This window comes from Scyliorhinus torazame, chromosome 18 (assembly GCF_047496885.1).
Source record: "Scyliorhinus torazame isolate Kashiwa2021f chromosome 18, sScyTor2.1, whole genome shotgun sequence".
Taxonomy (NCBI): domain Eukaryota; kingdom Metazoa; phylum Chordata; class Chondrichthyes; order Carcharhiniformes; family Scyliorhinidae; genus Scyliorhinus; species Scyliorhinus torazame.
The window spans coordinates 133,592,078-133,608,254 of record NC_092724.1 but is presented as its reverse complement, the minus strand read 5'-3'; the positions used below and the strand labels follow the sequence as shown (position 1 = coordinate 133,608,254).

General features: G+C 46.7%; 1 protein-coding gene across 1 annotated transcript in view; it reads right to left on the bottom strand.

Annotated features, from left to right (window-relative positions):
* Nucleotides 1-15,904, bottom strand: part of fasn (fatty acid synthase) — a 118,581-nt gene extending 102,677 nt beyond the window's left edge. The window contains exon 1 of the mRNA XM_072483409.1: nucleotides 15,680-15,904. The gene's annotated coding sequence lies outside the window, so the exon portion shown is untranslated. The remainder of the gene's footprint in view (nucleotides 1-15,679) is intronic.
* Nucleotides 15,905-16,177: the final 273 nt, after the last annotated feature.

Genomic DNA, 16,177 nt, shown 5'->3' with positions numbered 1-16,177 from the left:
AGCAAGAGGTGAAGAGGACTATGAGGCTACCAAAGGGATATAGATAGGTTAAGTGAGCAGGCAAAGAACTGACAAATGTGGGAAAATGTGCAATTGCCCATTTTGACAGGAAGAAAGGTGGGAAGCACATTATTGACCACAATTCGGTGACGTTTACGTTAAGGATGGAAAGGGATACGTATACACCGCAGGGCAAGAGTTATAGCTGGGGGAAGGGAAATTATGATGCCATTAGACGTGACTTGGGGGGGGATAAGGTGGAGAAGTAGGCTGCAAGTGTTGGACACACTGGATAAGTGAAGCTTGTTCAAGGGTCAGCTACTGCGTGTTCTTGATAAGTACGTACCGGTCAGACAGGGAGGAAGGTGCCGAGCGAGGGAACCGTGGTTTACCAAAGAAGTGGAATTTCTTGTTAAGAGGAAGAAGGAGGCCTATGTGAAGATGAGGTGTGAAGTTTCAGTTGGGGCGATGGATAGTTACAAGGTAGCGAGGAAGGATCTAAAGAGAGAGCTAAGACGAGCAAGGAGGGGACATGAGAAGTATTTGGCAGGAAGGATCAAGGAAAACCCAAAAGCTTTCTATAGGTATGTCAGGAATAAGCGAATGACTAGGGAAAGAGTAGGACCAGTCAAGGACAGGGATGGGAAGTTGTGCGTAGAGTCTGAAGAGATAGGCGAGATACTAAATGAATATTTTTCGTCAGTATTCACTCAGGAAAAAGATAATGTTGTGGAGGAGAATGCTGAGCTCCAGGTAAATAGATTAGATGGCATTGAGGTACGTAGGGAAGAGGTGTTGGCAATTCGGGACAGGCTGAAAATAGATAAGTCCCCGGGACCTGATGGGATTTATCCTAGGATTCTCTGGGAGGCCAGGGAAGAGATTGCTGGACCATTGGCTTTGATTTTTATGTCATCACTGGCTACAGGAATAGTGCCAGAGGACTGGAGGATAGCAAATGTGGTCCCTTTGTTCAAAAAGGGGAGCAGAGACAACCCCAGCAACTATAGACCGGTGAGCCTCACGTCTGTAGTGGGTAAAGTCTTGGAGGGGATTATAAGAGACAAGATTTATAATCATCTAGATAGGAATAATATGATCAGGGATAGTCAGCATGGCTTTGTGAAGGGTAGGTCATGCCTCACAAACCTTATCGAGTTCTTTGAGAAGGTGACTGAACAAGTAGACGAGGGTAGAGCAGTTGATGTGGTGTATATGGATTTCAGCAAAGCGTTTGATAAGGTTCCCCACGGTAGGCTATTGCAGAAAATACGGAGGCTGGGGATTGAGGGTGATTTAGAGATGTGGATCAGAAATTGGCTAGCTGAAAGAAGACAGAGGGTGGTGGTTGATGGGAAATGTTCAGAATGGAGTTCAGTCACAAGTGGAGTGCCACAAGGATCTGTTCTGGGGCCGTTGCTGTTTGTCATTTTTATCAATGACCTAGAGGAAGGCGCAGAAGGGTGGGTGAGTAAATTTGCAGACGATACTAAAGTCGGTGGTGTTGTCGATAGTGTGGAAGGATGTAGCAGGTTACAGAGGGATATAGATAAGCTGCAGGGCTGTGCTGAGAGGTGGCAAATGGAGTTTAATGTAGAGAAGTGTGAGGTGATTCACTTTGGAAGGAATAACAGGAATGCGGAATATTTGGCTAATGGTAAAGTTCTTGGAAGTGTGGATGAGCAGAGGGATCTAGGTGTCCATGTACATAGATCCCTGAAAGTTGCCACCCAGGTTGATAGGGTGGTGAAGAAGGCCTATGGAGTGTTGGCCTTCATTGGTTGAGGGATTGAGTTCCGGAGTCAGGAGGTCATGTTGCAGCTGTACAGAACTCTGGTACGGCCGCATTTGGAGTATTGCGTACAGTTCTGGTCACCGCATTATAGGAAGGACGTGGAGGCTTTGGAGCGGGTGCAGAGGAGATTTACCAGGATGTTGCCTGGTATGGAGAGAAAATCTTATGAGGAAAGGCTGATGGACTTGAGGTTGTTTTCGTTGGAGAGAAGAAGGTTAAGAGGAGACTTATTAGAGGCATACAAAATGATCAGGGGGTTGGATAGGGTGGACAGTGAGAGCCTTCTCCCGCGGATGGAAATGGCTGGCACGAGGGGACATAGCTTTAAACTGAGGGGTAATAGATATAGGACAGAGGTCAGAGGTAGGTTCTTTACGCAAAGAGTAGTGAGGCCGTGGAATGCCCTACCTGCTACAGTAGTGAACTCGCCAACATTGAGGGCATTTAAAAGTTTATTGGATAAACATATGGATGATAATGGTATAGTGTAGGTTAGATGGCTTTTTGTTTCGGTGCAACATCGTGGGCCGAAGGGCCTGTACTGCGCTGTATTGTTCTATGTTCTATTTAAATGGCGACAGATGCAGAGCTCGAGATCCAGAGGGATCTGGGTGTCCTCGGCATTAATCACAAAAAGGCTAATATGCAGGAACAGTAAATAATTAATAAAGCTTTTTTTAAATATATTGAGTATCCAATTATTTTTTTTCCCCAATTAAGGAGCAATTTAGCGCGGCCAATCCACCTAACCTGCACATCTTTGGGTAGTGGGGGTGAATTCTACGCAGACACTGTGCAAACTCCACATAGACAGTGACCCGGGGCCAGGATCAAACCTGGGTCATCAGCGCTGTAGGCAGCAGGGCTAACCACTGCCCCACCCAATAATTAGTAAAGCTAATAGAATGCATTCATTTATTGCAAGGGGAATAAATGCGAAGAGGCTACGCTTCAGTTATACAGGACATTGGTGAGACCACATCTGTAGAACTGTCCACTGTATTGTCTCCTAATTCAAAGGAAGAATGGAAACACATTGGAAGCAGTTCAGAGAAGGTTTACCGGAATACCACCTGGACTGGGTAGGTTGTTATATGAAAAGTTGGACAGGCTAGGCCTGTATCGTTTAGAAGAGCGAGAGGCATCTGGATTGAAACTCAAGACTCTGAGGAGTCTTGACAGGGTGGATGTAGAGAAGGTGTTTCCTCTTATGGGAGAATCTAGTACCAGGAACTATTGTTTAAAAATAATGGAGTCGCCCATTTAGGACAGAGATTGGGGGATTGTTTTTAAATCTCAGAGCGTCTGGGATTTTGGAACTCTTCCTCAAAAAGGTGAGGGAAGCAGAGTCTTTGAAGGCCGAGCCAGATAGATTGTTGATAAGCAAGAAGGTGATTAGTTATCAGGGCAGGAGTGTGAATTGATGTTAGATCTTGAGCCACGATCTGGCAGGGCAGGCTGGAGGGGTCTATTCCTGATCTGCATGTTCTCACATATAGTTAGTTAATCATCTAATTTGCTTTGTCTAATCGTGCAGCCCCCTACCACATCCTGTGTGGAGGCAGGGAATGTTACTTTGAGCCTGAGATAGATGCAAAACTGGTTTGGTCTCAACAGAAAAAAGGCGGATTCATATGGCAGGAAAGGCTGAAATATCCCAATTTTGAGATTGACTCAGGAGTCGGTGGGTTTTTCTTGTAGGCCAGTCAACTGGGAGAGTAGGAAAGACACAAAGGGAAAATGCAGGTTCATCCTGGATTTCAAACCCCTCCCTATCTCCAATCCCACAACCCCTTGAGGTATTGGCACTCTTCCAATTCTGGCCTCTTGAGCATTCCCAATTATAATTGCTCCACCATTGGCGACCAGGCCTTCAGTTGCTTAGGCTCAAGTGCTGGAATGACCTCCTTCTACCTTTCTGCCTCGCTTTCCTCCTTCAGAAAACCTGCCTCTTTGACCCACCTGACCCAGTATCTCCTTATGAGACTCATTGTCATATTTTGTTTCATAATTCTCGTTGTATCAGACTTTTGATGTCATGAAACGTCCCGGGTACTTATTTTTATAGGCGGGGAACCAGGGAATAGGTTAATTTGAAACGAAACAGGGAAGCATATTGCAGTGGCTGAATCCTGTGGGTTCGGTTTTCTTTCTTACATCCCGTATTTGATGACTCAAACTTTATCAGTTACAGAGCCCCGTGTCAATGAGACAGAGGCACCTAAGCCACAGCATAAACAACTTAATAATTTATAATTCTGCTATCACAGATGCTGCACTCGTCTCCAACTGTTTCTCAATGATATACCTTCTGAAATAAATACATTCAGGTCAAATGTCTATTTTTGGAAGGGTGATCAAGGAGAAATGGGAAGCGGAGTTGGGGCGGGAGGTCAATTGGAGAGTATGGAGTGAGGCTCTGCGTAGGGTAAACGGAACCGCCTCTTGTTCAAGAATGAGCCTGATACAGTTTCAGGTGGTGCACAGGGTGCATATAACTCGGGCGAGAAGGAGAGGGTTCTTTCAGGGGGTTGCAGATGAGTGTGAGGTGTGTGGGCGGGGGCCAGCGAATCACACGCACATGTTTTGGGGTTGCGAAAAAGTGGGAAGATTCTGGGCGGGAGTGTTCACGGTCTTAGCCAGGATATTGGAGGAGGGGGTGGATCCGCACCCTTTGTCATGGCCTGCGCCTCTGATTGCACGGCGGCGAATTTTACAGGAGTGACGGTCGGCATCGCCACCGGGGATAGCGGTTTGGTTGGGTGACCTGTACGAGAAAACAAAGTATGAGTTAAGGCGCTGGGAAATATGCTTCCCGGTGTGTTTATTTGCTGTAGCCTGTTTTGATACATGTTTGTAATAAAATACATTTTTGTTTTAAATTCTGACGGGCAAATGTTACCTCGGGCAGTTTTCCTATTAATGACCCAACAGCACAACATTAAAACCTCAGTCCAATAATACTTCACCAGAACAGTCATGTTAGACTCGAAACATTTCTCTCCACAGATGCTGCCAGACCTGCTGGGTCTTTCCAGCAAGTTCTGTTTTTATGTCAGATTTCCAGTAGCCGCAGTATTTTGCTTTTATTTTCAAGTAGTCTGCAGACTATTCACAGAACACAAGTTTAAACTGCCAACAGTGTCCAGCAGAATTGAATGATTCTTTTTCTAGGATTTAGAGTCTAAGTGACGCTTCTGAGCAGATGCTTGAACAGGCTTCCAAAATATTTCAGAGTGTGAGGGTAAACTATTCGCCAGATGCAGAATGTATTGATGAAAATGTCAACTCAAAAGATCAAGTCTCTCACTTATGAGATTTTTTTTTGCAATTTAGCCAAACTAATTTAGACTTCATATACAGAAACTAATATTTTTGGAAATAATGTATCCCTTTTGTCCCATTCAACTTAACACTAATAGAAGGCAACTAAAAGGTCATCAAAAGTATGAAGAAGCTAATTTAGATTGTTCACTTCCCCTCTCTCTCTCTCACCTCTGTGCTGGAGCAAGCAGGCACCAAAGAAATCACAATCCCCTTCAGCAAAGCTAATGCCCTTGGGTTTAGAAAGCTGCATTCACTTGCCCCTCTCCCCGATTCTGCTCCTCCAGCCCCCTTTTTGTATTTCTCTCAATGGTGCCTCGATAACAATTGTTCCTCAAGCTGACAACTCCTTTTTTCTCTCTCTCTCCGAAACATGCTGCCTTGTGCTGCATTCTTGCTTCACAGGTGACAGCCACTCTCAAAAAGTACACAGAGTACTTCAATCTCCCATTAGTGCCTCGCCGTTCTTCATGTGTGACCCGAGACGCTGAGTGCCAGCAGGCTTCTTACCATGGGGATTATCGGAACAGAGCCGGATAATGTCCTCACCTACCTACACAAATCCACTTGCCCACGGAAAGCAGGGCCCGCTCCCGCTCTGTTGCACTCTCTCAGGAGGTTAAAACTAGCAGCTTGGCTGAGACCAGCTAACCTGTCGCAGATCGGACCGAGAACCGTCCTAATCTTTTTGGTCAATCAACTTATTAACTCGATCCTCAGGACAGCTATTACTTGACCTTCTGAACGACAAAGTGGCTTTTCCTTGCGTTCCCGTTTGGCTGAACATTTGAAAACCACGCTTTCTAGATTCCCGTTAGTTCTGCACATTGAACATCTAAACATCACCCAACTCCATTAGTTTAATAAATTTGGATCAGTTTCCCCAAACTGTTAAGAGCCTGGAAATCAATTCGTAACAATTCCCCGATGACAAGGGCAGCCGTGTTGCCGGTTATTAAGCACCCTGTAATCATTTGCCTTACATTATAATGTCAGTATATTTGTGGGAACTCAGACTTCCTTCCCACAGTCCTACAACTGGGGCGTTGCACCGGACAGCACAGCATCAAACTTAAAAAAAAAGAGAACATTTTGGTATTTCTTACATTTCCAGCATCACCCTATACCTCCAACGGCCACAGCCCCCGACAGCTTACTGTGGTATTTCCTTCTAATTCAGTACAAGTCTGTTTTGGCTGAACCCTGCTGGACAAATGATGGGCGCGATCTTCCCAAAAGGGCACAAAGTCCCCGAGCGAGCACATTCAGCTGCTCGTTTCCCGTCACTCGCAGTGCCGAGAAACACATGACTATTCAACAAGACTTGCTTTGAGTAGGGGGCCTGAAAGGCAAACTCATGGCCGTGGCCGCACATAGCCCCGTTGTAACGAGAGATCGGGATGCCCGAAGGACATGCAGCTGGGTGCCTCCGATCCCCTTGGAGACCCCATGAGTCCCCTTCCATCTGGTCCCCATTTTTTTTATTCAAAGAAATATACTTTATTCATAAAATTTATCATAAACATTACAGAAACATTTCAAATTGTCTTGACTGTACACTTCCGGCAGAGTTACACATTGCCTTGACTTTCTTCCATTCAATTTTGATATTATTATACACATATCACTCTTTACAATTCCTTCTTAAATATTTACATTGTCATGTTTATTTTATACATTGGAGTGTTGGTTGCCCAGACCGAGGGGGGTTTACGCTGTTACCCGCCCCTTGGTGTACATTTGTTGGGAGATCTTACACAGTGGTCTTTCCCCATTGCGCCTTGGCAGCAGCTGCCCCAAGCTGGAGTGCGTCCCTCAGCACGTAGTCCTGGACCTTGGAATGTGCCAGTCTGCAACACTCGGTCGAGGACAATTCTTTGCACTGCCTGGGATCGTCACTCCTCTTCTACCTGGATCCTTCCTGATGGACTCGGCAAGTTTCGGGCAGACCAAAGAGCGTCTTTCACCGAGTTGATGACCTTCCAGCAGCAGTTGATATTTGTCTCGGTGTGTGTCCCTGGAAACAGTCCGTAGAGCACAGAGTCCTGTGTCACAGATCTGTTCGGGATAAACCTTGACAAATACCACTGCATCCCTCTCCAGACCTTCTTTGCAAAGGCACATTTCACAAGGAGGTGTGTGACCGTCTCATTTCCCCCACAGCCACTCCGAGGGCAGCGTGCATTGGCGCAGACCCTTCGTGTGTGCATGAAGAATCTGACAGGGAGGGCCCTTCTCACCACCAGCCAAGCTAGGTCTTGGTGCTTGTTTGAAAGTTCTGGGTGATGAGGCGTTCTGCCAGATGACTCTGGCAGTCGGCTCAGGGAACCATCCAACGTCCTCCATAGTCTCCTTTTCCCTGAGGGCCTCAAGGACATTACGTGCTGACCACTGCTTCATTGCCTTGTGGTCAAGGTGTTTTTCTTCAAAGACTTTTCCACGAAGGACAGGTGGTACGGTACGGTACGGTCCAACTACTTGGAGCGTTCCGCGGCAATGAGGCCAGGCCCATCCTTTGTAACACCGGGGACAGGTAGAACCTCAGTCTGTAGTGACACTTGGTGTTTGCATACCGGGGGTCCACGCACAGCTCGATGCACACAAAGGTGGCCAACAGGATGAGGGAGGCGTTGGGTACGTTCCGCCCTCCCTTCTCCAGAGGTTTGTACATGGTGTCCCTTCGGACACGGTCCATCTTGGATCTCCAGATGAATTTGAAGATGGCTCGGGTGACTGCTGCGGCGTAGGGTCGGGTTATGGGCCAGACCTTCGCCACGTGCAGTAGCACCGAGTGTACCTCACACCTGATGACCAGGGTTTTGCCCGCAATGGAGAGAGAGCGTTGCTCCCACCAGCCCAGTTTCTGCCTTGTCTTTGCTATGCGCTCCTCCAAGGTTTTGGTGCACGCCCCAGCCGCTCCGAACCATATCCCCAGCACCTTCAGGTAATCTGACCTGACAGTGAAGGGGACAAAGGACCGGTCAGCCCAGTTCCCAAAGAACATGGCCTCGCTCCTGCCACGGTTTACCTTGGCTCCCGAGGCCAGTTCAAACTGGTCGCAGGTGGTCAAGAGCCTGCATACAGGCGCAGGATCCGAGCACAAGACGGCAACGTCGTCCATGTACAGGGAGGCCTTGACTTGCATGCCTCCACTGCCTGGGATCGTCACTCCTCTTCTACCCGGATCCTTCCTGATGGACTCGGCAAAAGGTTCTATGCAGCACACAAAAAGGGCAGAGGAGAGAGGGCAGCCCTGCCTGACTCCGGATTTGATCTGGAACTTTTCTGATTCCCACCCATTGATTGAGACTGCGCTATAGATGTTGGTGTAGAGCAGTTTGATCCAATTGCGAATTCCCTCCCCAAACCCCATTTTGGAGAGCACATCCATCATGTAGGTGTGCGATATTCTGTCAAAAGCCTTCTCCTGGTCAAGGTTGATGAGGCAAGTGTCCACCCTCCTGTCCTGCACGTAGGCGATCGCATCCCTGAGTAGCGAGAGGCTATCAGAGATCTTCCTGCCGGGTACAGCACAGGTCTGGTCAGGGTGGATCACCGACTCCAGAGCAGACCTGACCCGATTGGCGATGACCTTGGCTAGAATTTTGTAATCCACATTCAATAGTGAAATGGGTCGCCAATTTCGAATTTCTTCCCTTCTGCTTGTAGATGAGGGTGGGACCAGCACCAAACGCCGCTCACCCGAGGTGAAGAGATTGAACCCCAAAGCCTCAGGTACCTCGGGAATCTGCACATAGAGTAAGGCTTACTGCCTCGCTCCAACGTGCAGATTTGCAAAAAACTGATCCTGCCCCATGGTGGGTGGGATTCCCCTTTCAACGTCTCGTGAGATTGCATAGAATCTCCCGAGGTGTTGCGAGCCAGGTAGATCCCGGGAGCGGGGTCTCACGGCTTTCACCGGCCACGGTGAGATGCTTTCCCGGTGCAGCGTGGCCGGAGGATCGCACCCGGCGTCTCTCCTGCCACCAGCGCCCCTCCTCCATCATCTCACTTATTTTAAAAATCCTCCTTTTCATTTTCTTCTTGAAAATAATTAATTAAAGGCAGTTCTGTTCCGATGCGCCTGGGGAGGTAAACTGCTTCCTCACCTCAGTTATTAATGCAGCGACACCAATAAAGATAATTTCTTACGGCTAAGAAAATGTGCATAATTTAATATCTTTCACCTTGGTGCTTGAATACCAAGAACATCCCAAAGCTACAGCCACAAGAAATATTTCCAATAAGCCCAACCACAGCCTACAATCAACCTTCTTTGCTTCTGCAAACCACACAATCAGGACAAGGCCTAAAATGTGCCCGCCCGCCAACATCTGCTCAGCTTAACAAAGCGCTAAGTTAACAATAGTCAGGCAAGTCCAAAGCTAAACATTGGTAATGATTGTGTGCCAGTCGCTGGTATATTAACTTACAGATATATTCTAAATGGAGACTGACTGCATTGTTACTATCAGCTAGAAATTCTTCAACTTTAAGCTCTATAATAACATTAACAGGATGTTTTCCTATATTTAATAATTTTAAAAACAGAATAGTAAAACGAGTTAATACAAGGTTGCACAGGAGACCAGTTGGGCTATTATGTCTATGCCGATTCTTTGAAAGAGACGGACTTGCAAATCATTCTCCTTCGAGTATTTATTCAGTCCCCTTTTGAAATGTAAGAAAACTGAAAACCCCACTTTCTTTAACTATAGCGTGTGGCTAAATGATTTTTTAAAAAAACAATGCTTGATAAAGAGAATCATTGGAAGCCTGGCCTCTGTGTTTTCAAACACTTTCATGTAGACAATACTTACTAGTGCTAACTGCATCATCAACAAATTGTTCAATGTTCCTAGCCAAAAGCAAAGCCACCCTGCTGCGTTCTAAAGTCACAGCATTGTACAGGATTGATCTGAATTGTGCTTTGATTCAAGACTAACTGAAACCATTCAGTAAAAATTTCCCCACTCCTAGTAACGGCCTGTTGTCTGTGTAGGAAGAGAGAGAGAGAGAGAGAGAGAGAGAGAGAGAGAGAGAGAGAGAGAGAGAGAGAGAGAGCGCCAATGTTCTCTCAAACTCTGTCTTAGCTAGCTGAGCCTCTCCATTGTACAGCAACAGCAGGCTTCAACCCTCATGGCTTTCGGAGCTCAAAACTATTTTATTGTGGTGGCAACACAACATTTCTACGAGCTGCCAAAACTCTGCTCTCGACCCCTGCAGAAAAGTTATTTATTTACAATTTATACCTAGACTCCTTTGCAAAAAGAAAATGCTTCATTTCAAAAACTGGCCTGGTAGAAACTGAAGTTTAGTGAGATCAGCACAACAGCACTGCTTAGAAAGTTTATCCACATTCTTCACTGTAAGCGTCTGCAAATAACTGAAGGAAATACTATCAGAAGTTTGCTTCAATTTCTATTTACTGTATGGAAGTTAATGGAAAAAGTGACTCAGTATCTGGAAAACATCTTATCTTTCATGTTGCTGCACCAATATTTAATTTATTTTTGTTTCTAAGGTGTCTCACATATGCCACTAAATTAATTATTTCTAACTTTTGTGTGAGTATTGATAAAGTAGGTGTATTAAACAATTCTTAATTCCACTGGTTATAAAAATGTAGTGCCCGTTGCAGTGTACACATATGCCAGTGTACACATATGCCAGTGTACACATATGCCAGTGTACACATATGCCAGTGTACACATATGCCAGTGTACACATATGCCAGTGTACACATATGCCAGTGTACACATATGCCAGTGTACACATATGCCAGTGTACACATATGCCAGTGTACACATATGCCAGTGTACACATATGCCAGTGTACACATATGCCAGTGTACACATATGCCAGTGTACACATATGCCAGTGTACACATATGCCAGTGTACACATATGCCAGTGTACACATATGCCAGTGTACACATATGCCAGTGTACACATATGCCAGTGTACACATATGCCAGTGTACACATATGCCAGTGTACACATATGCCAGTGTACACATATGCCAGTGTACACATATGCCATTGGCTTCACTGGTTTACTCTTTCTAGTTCTGGATGAATTCAGGTTGCCATGTGTGTCTCTCTGTTCTCCAATAGGCCAATCATAGCACATGTTGTCTCCTTAAGTGCAATAACCCCAATTGCCCTGCCTTCTCGCCCAAAGATGTCTATCCGACTAGTGTTGGGGATGAACCAACACCCTTCTTCTAATTTCACTCACTCATTCACCACAGCCTCCTGGACTCTGCCACTGGGTGGGACCACTTTCACTTGGGAACCTTTTGGTGAAATTGTATGAGACTTTTCTAGGTGTCCTTTTGTGCTATCTACCCTGACCACTTTCACCGAGAGCATATAAATTCATAAGATATAGGAGCAGATAAGGCCATTTGGCCCATCGAGTCTGCTCTGCCATTCGATCAAAGTTAATCTCAACCCGGCCTTAACTCTACAGTCCATTCTCCATAACCTACTCTTAACCTTCTCCTAACTCTACTCTGCCCGTTCTCCATAACTCTTTAACTCATTACCAATTAAAAATCTGTCTAGCTCCTCCTTCAATTTACTCACTGTTCCAGTATCCACCGCACTCCGGGTAGCAAATTCCAGATTCACAACCCTTTGGGAGAAGTTGCTCTTCAACTCGGTTTTAAATTTGCTACCTCTTATCCTAAGACTCCTCGTTCTAGAATGCTCCACAAGAGGAAGTATCTGTTCCACGTCTACTTTATTCATACCTTTTATCATCTTGGTATACCTCAATTTGATCTCCCCTCATTCTTCTAAACTCTCGAGACAGTATAGGCCTAAACTGTTCAACCTCTCCTTATACAGCAAACCCTTCATCTCTGGAATCAACCGAGTGAACCTCCTCTGAACTGCCTCCAATGCCACTACATCTGTCTCAAATATGGGGACCAAAGCAAAGTTTTATACGTAATCACCAAGCGCCCTCTCCTCATTTCCCTCCAGAGTGTCTGTTAATCTAGGAGCCAACCACAACCTCACTGTAGGGATTAACATAGAATTTACAGTGCAGAAGGAGGCCATTCGGCCCATCAAGACTGCACCGGCTCTTGGAAAGAGCACCCTACCCAAGGTCAACACCTCCACCCGATCTCCATAACCCAGTAACCCCACCCAACACGAAGGGCAATTTTGAACACCAAGGGCAATTTATCATGGCCAATCCACCTAACCGGCCCATCTTTGGACTGTGGGAGGAAACCGGAGCACCCGGAGGAAACCCACGCACACACGGGGAGGATGTGCAGTCTCCGCAGACAGTGACCCAAGCCGGAATCGAAGCTGGGACCCTGGAGCTGTGAAGCAATTGTGCTATCCACAATGCTACCATGCTGCGGATTGACATATTGGTTTTGACCAAGGTCTAGCTGGTTTCCGAGGCTCCTTCAATCCCTACATCTATTTTTGGAACAAGTCACAACTACATTCTCAAATTCAGCTCACCACCTTTCTGCCTCCATTCTGCAGCTGCTGACGTGCTCAAGGACACAGTCAGTTCTCTCCCCACACCTCCATGGCCTAGTCCGCAAGAAAACCTTTACATTCGCCCATCCCAACTGTTCCCCATGGTGTGACCAACATCTTTACTCCCTCAAGCCGAAGGTGTATAAATTTCAATGGGCCTGTCCTGTCACACAACTGGCTCAGCTATTCATCAAGTCTGTCGACCACACCAAACTTCCAGGCCTTGTTGAAAACTACCAAAATAGCTCAATATTTTGTGACCCATCCTCGAGGGGAAAGATAACCCAGGCTCCTTTTCCCTATTGCCAATCAACATCCTTAAACCTCTCTCCCCCCATATCACTTCACCCTCACACTTAGCAAAGAGCTTAAGGGTTCCATCGTCACATCAGGCTTCTTGTTCCTTCCCCAAAACTTTGCCTCCCATTCTCACTCTAGCCTGTCTTTGACCCCTCTTCTCTTATGGTGCTTTTCTATCCCATCTCTTCTACTCGTTATCTCTCTCTCACAAAGCAGAACTAATTCACACTTCACCCAGGACCCCAAGCTTATCCAACTTGAACTGCAGGCCTTCGACCTCAAGCCTACCCAACTTGAACTACAGGCCCCCAACTGACTTAATTTTTCCTTCGATACCTTTACCACTGCTGCCATTACTGACCCCCAATAAAAATGCTATCCTTGACTCTCTGTTCTCATGAATTAACCTCCATCCTGAACCTCCTTTTCCTTTCCAAAGTATTGAACACATTGCTGTTGTTGCCTGGATATGTGCCTGCCTCTGCTGAATTTCCCTTCTTACGTCCCTTCACAATCAGGTTTTCTTCCCTCCTACAGTACTGAAACAGCCCTGATTATGTCACACAGATGCTTGTCCTTCACCCCTGTATCATCCTCCTCGACCTCTTGTGCATGGGTAAATCACACCATCCTCCCCCAACACTGTTGACCAGCTCCATGATACTGCCCTTGCTCGGTTATACATTACCTCTACAAACCTAGTCAAAGCACCTCTAGCAATTCCATCCAAACACCGTCACCTCAAATGTTCCCACAGTATTCATCCCTGATCCCCTCTTCAATTGACATTTACATGTTATCTCTCAGTGACATCAAAACGGTGATATTATATTCCTGTTGCCACCCATCGCTAGCTCTCTTAACCTTCCACTGCCTTTGTGCTGATCTAAAACACCAATTTTGGGATGCCAGATCGCGCAGGTAAACATTTGGAAGACTTATGTAATCACCTTCGGTCCCAGTTCTCCAGGATCCTGCCCCATATTCATGGTCTCTCCAACACGGTTCTCTTTTTGTGTGCCACCCCCTCCCCTCCCACTATTGATGGCTGTGCCTATAGCCACCTGATCCCATTCTTTGGAATTCCCCCTTTCATAAAGTCTATTCCTCCAACCAAGCTTTTGGTGACCCCCCCCCCAAAAAAAATTGCCTCGGTCTCCATTTTTCCTTCCAACACCATGAGACATATTGCAACTTTCTATAGTTCTACAGACTCGATGGGCCGAATGGCCGCCTTCTGCACTGTAAATTCTATGATAAGTTGAATGTAAATGCAAGTTGTTTTTTTTGTTGCCAAGACAATAAACACGAGCTGAATATTCCTGAAATTAACATTCCCTGAGAAAATCCAAGAAAACACACATTTAAAGAGGCCAACGTCTTGTGACTTTTACATGATAGCTTTGTTTGGGGGGGGGGGGGTCAGGATTTTTCATAGTTAAATAAATTGAAGTCAATCACTGCATTTTTTCTAAATCACAAACAGACATTATCAAGGAATGTTTTTTTTTACATTAAATGGTAGTCAGGGTTATACGAGGTTCAATATAGAGTCACACAAAATATCAAATATATATATTTGGCATCCTAAATACAATGAATTAGCTCAGTGGGACTTGGCCCGCTGTAGGGGGAATGGGTGGGAAGCAGTAAATTCCACTTTTGGACCATCTGTGCTATCGATCCTCGGGCTGGCTTAAAACATGGATCATCACAGCGGCTACAACAACTGGTTTCGAGGGGACGGGGGGAGATGCCTGGTTTGGCCTTGAACACTTTGAGACATTCGACCAAAGATTGGGGCTGACATTCTTGTCCTAAACCAGGACGTCCAAAAGAGCCGGGGGGGGGGGGGAAACGTGTGCAGAATTTAAAAATAAAATACAAGATAAAAAAGGGCCTCTTTTGTGTGGGTGCAGGTGGCCAGCAGCAGCCCCGGGGGAGGGAGCAGCGCTGGATCGGCTGCTTCCTGCCCCTCACTTTCCAGTGCAACAAACACACACATTAATCACACTGGTGTTCACCGCCAAGCTCGCCGTGAATGTATTTATTGCAGGCCAGGCTGGGAGCTGGAATCACTCCCCCGCACCCACACACATCCCCTCTCTCTGGCTCAGCAAGTGGGCGGCTCTTCGGTGAAACAGCCGCCTCCCTCCCGGAGAAATTGCAACATGTCGACCATCCCCACATCCGCAACGTGGGGAGAAACACAGCAGCCAGCCTGCCATTGCCCAAAACACACACACACACACATCATGCAGATCATTCCCCTCCCACCCCCCCCCCCCCAAAAAATAATATCTTTGTTGCGGAAGGAAAAGAATCGACCTTCGCAATGTGGCGCAAGCAACAGTCACCCAGAGGAAATGGCAAGGATGAGCGAGTCCCAGTAAAATGGCAGCGGCAGCCTTTTGTAATCGCATCTCCACCGCGACTCAATGCACAGTCATCGGATAAGACAGCAGCCGAGCTGAGAGAGGAGACAGCCCGACCCCGTCCCCACCGAGAATCCAGCCCCCCTTTTACAGAAAGACAACAGTATCCCCTCTAGACAATAAACCGCCCAGACAGTAATCTCCTGGGCAGTACAGACAGGGAGGGACAACACCTCCATCAGGGTCACATCCACCCGGAGAGAAACCCTCTATCATTTCACTCTGCCATGTATTTGTTCAAACAACGATTGCTGCCCCAGTCATCCAATGTATCAAATTCTATACATTATATATATTTGCAGAAGTCATTCATACCTTCCCAAATCCAGTGCCTTTCTTTGTCTCGCTTTCCTTTGTTTGGAGGTGCACTCAATGAAATCAGTGCAGCGTTTCTCTCGTTCTTTTATAAATAAATTGGATTTCTATTCCCTCCGTGCTGCCTGGGCACTCCGCTGCTGATCTCCAGGAGCTGCGCTGCGCCTCTCCAGCGCCGCTTTACATTATTTAAATGGCTGATTCGCCGGCTCGACACGCCACATGGTCTGACAGATTGGGTTTTCAGGCCGGTCCAATGGGAGGAGAGGCAGGGCTGGACCACAAGCTCATGAGATGATCCACGCCCACCCTCTCCAGCGCCTGAGAAAGCGCACACCGGGGTTACTGCAGTTCATGTGGCGCTAGACACCGCTGTGCTGGCCCGGGACCGGGGGGCAGGCAGGCAGGGTGTGCAATCTGCAACTTCACACACACACCAAACCCTCTCTCTCTTCACTGGTTAGGAAGCCAGTGTTAATAAGCCTTTGCAAAAAAAAA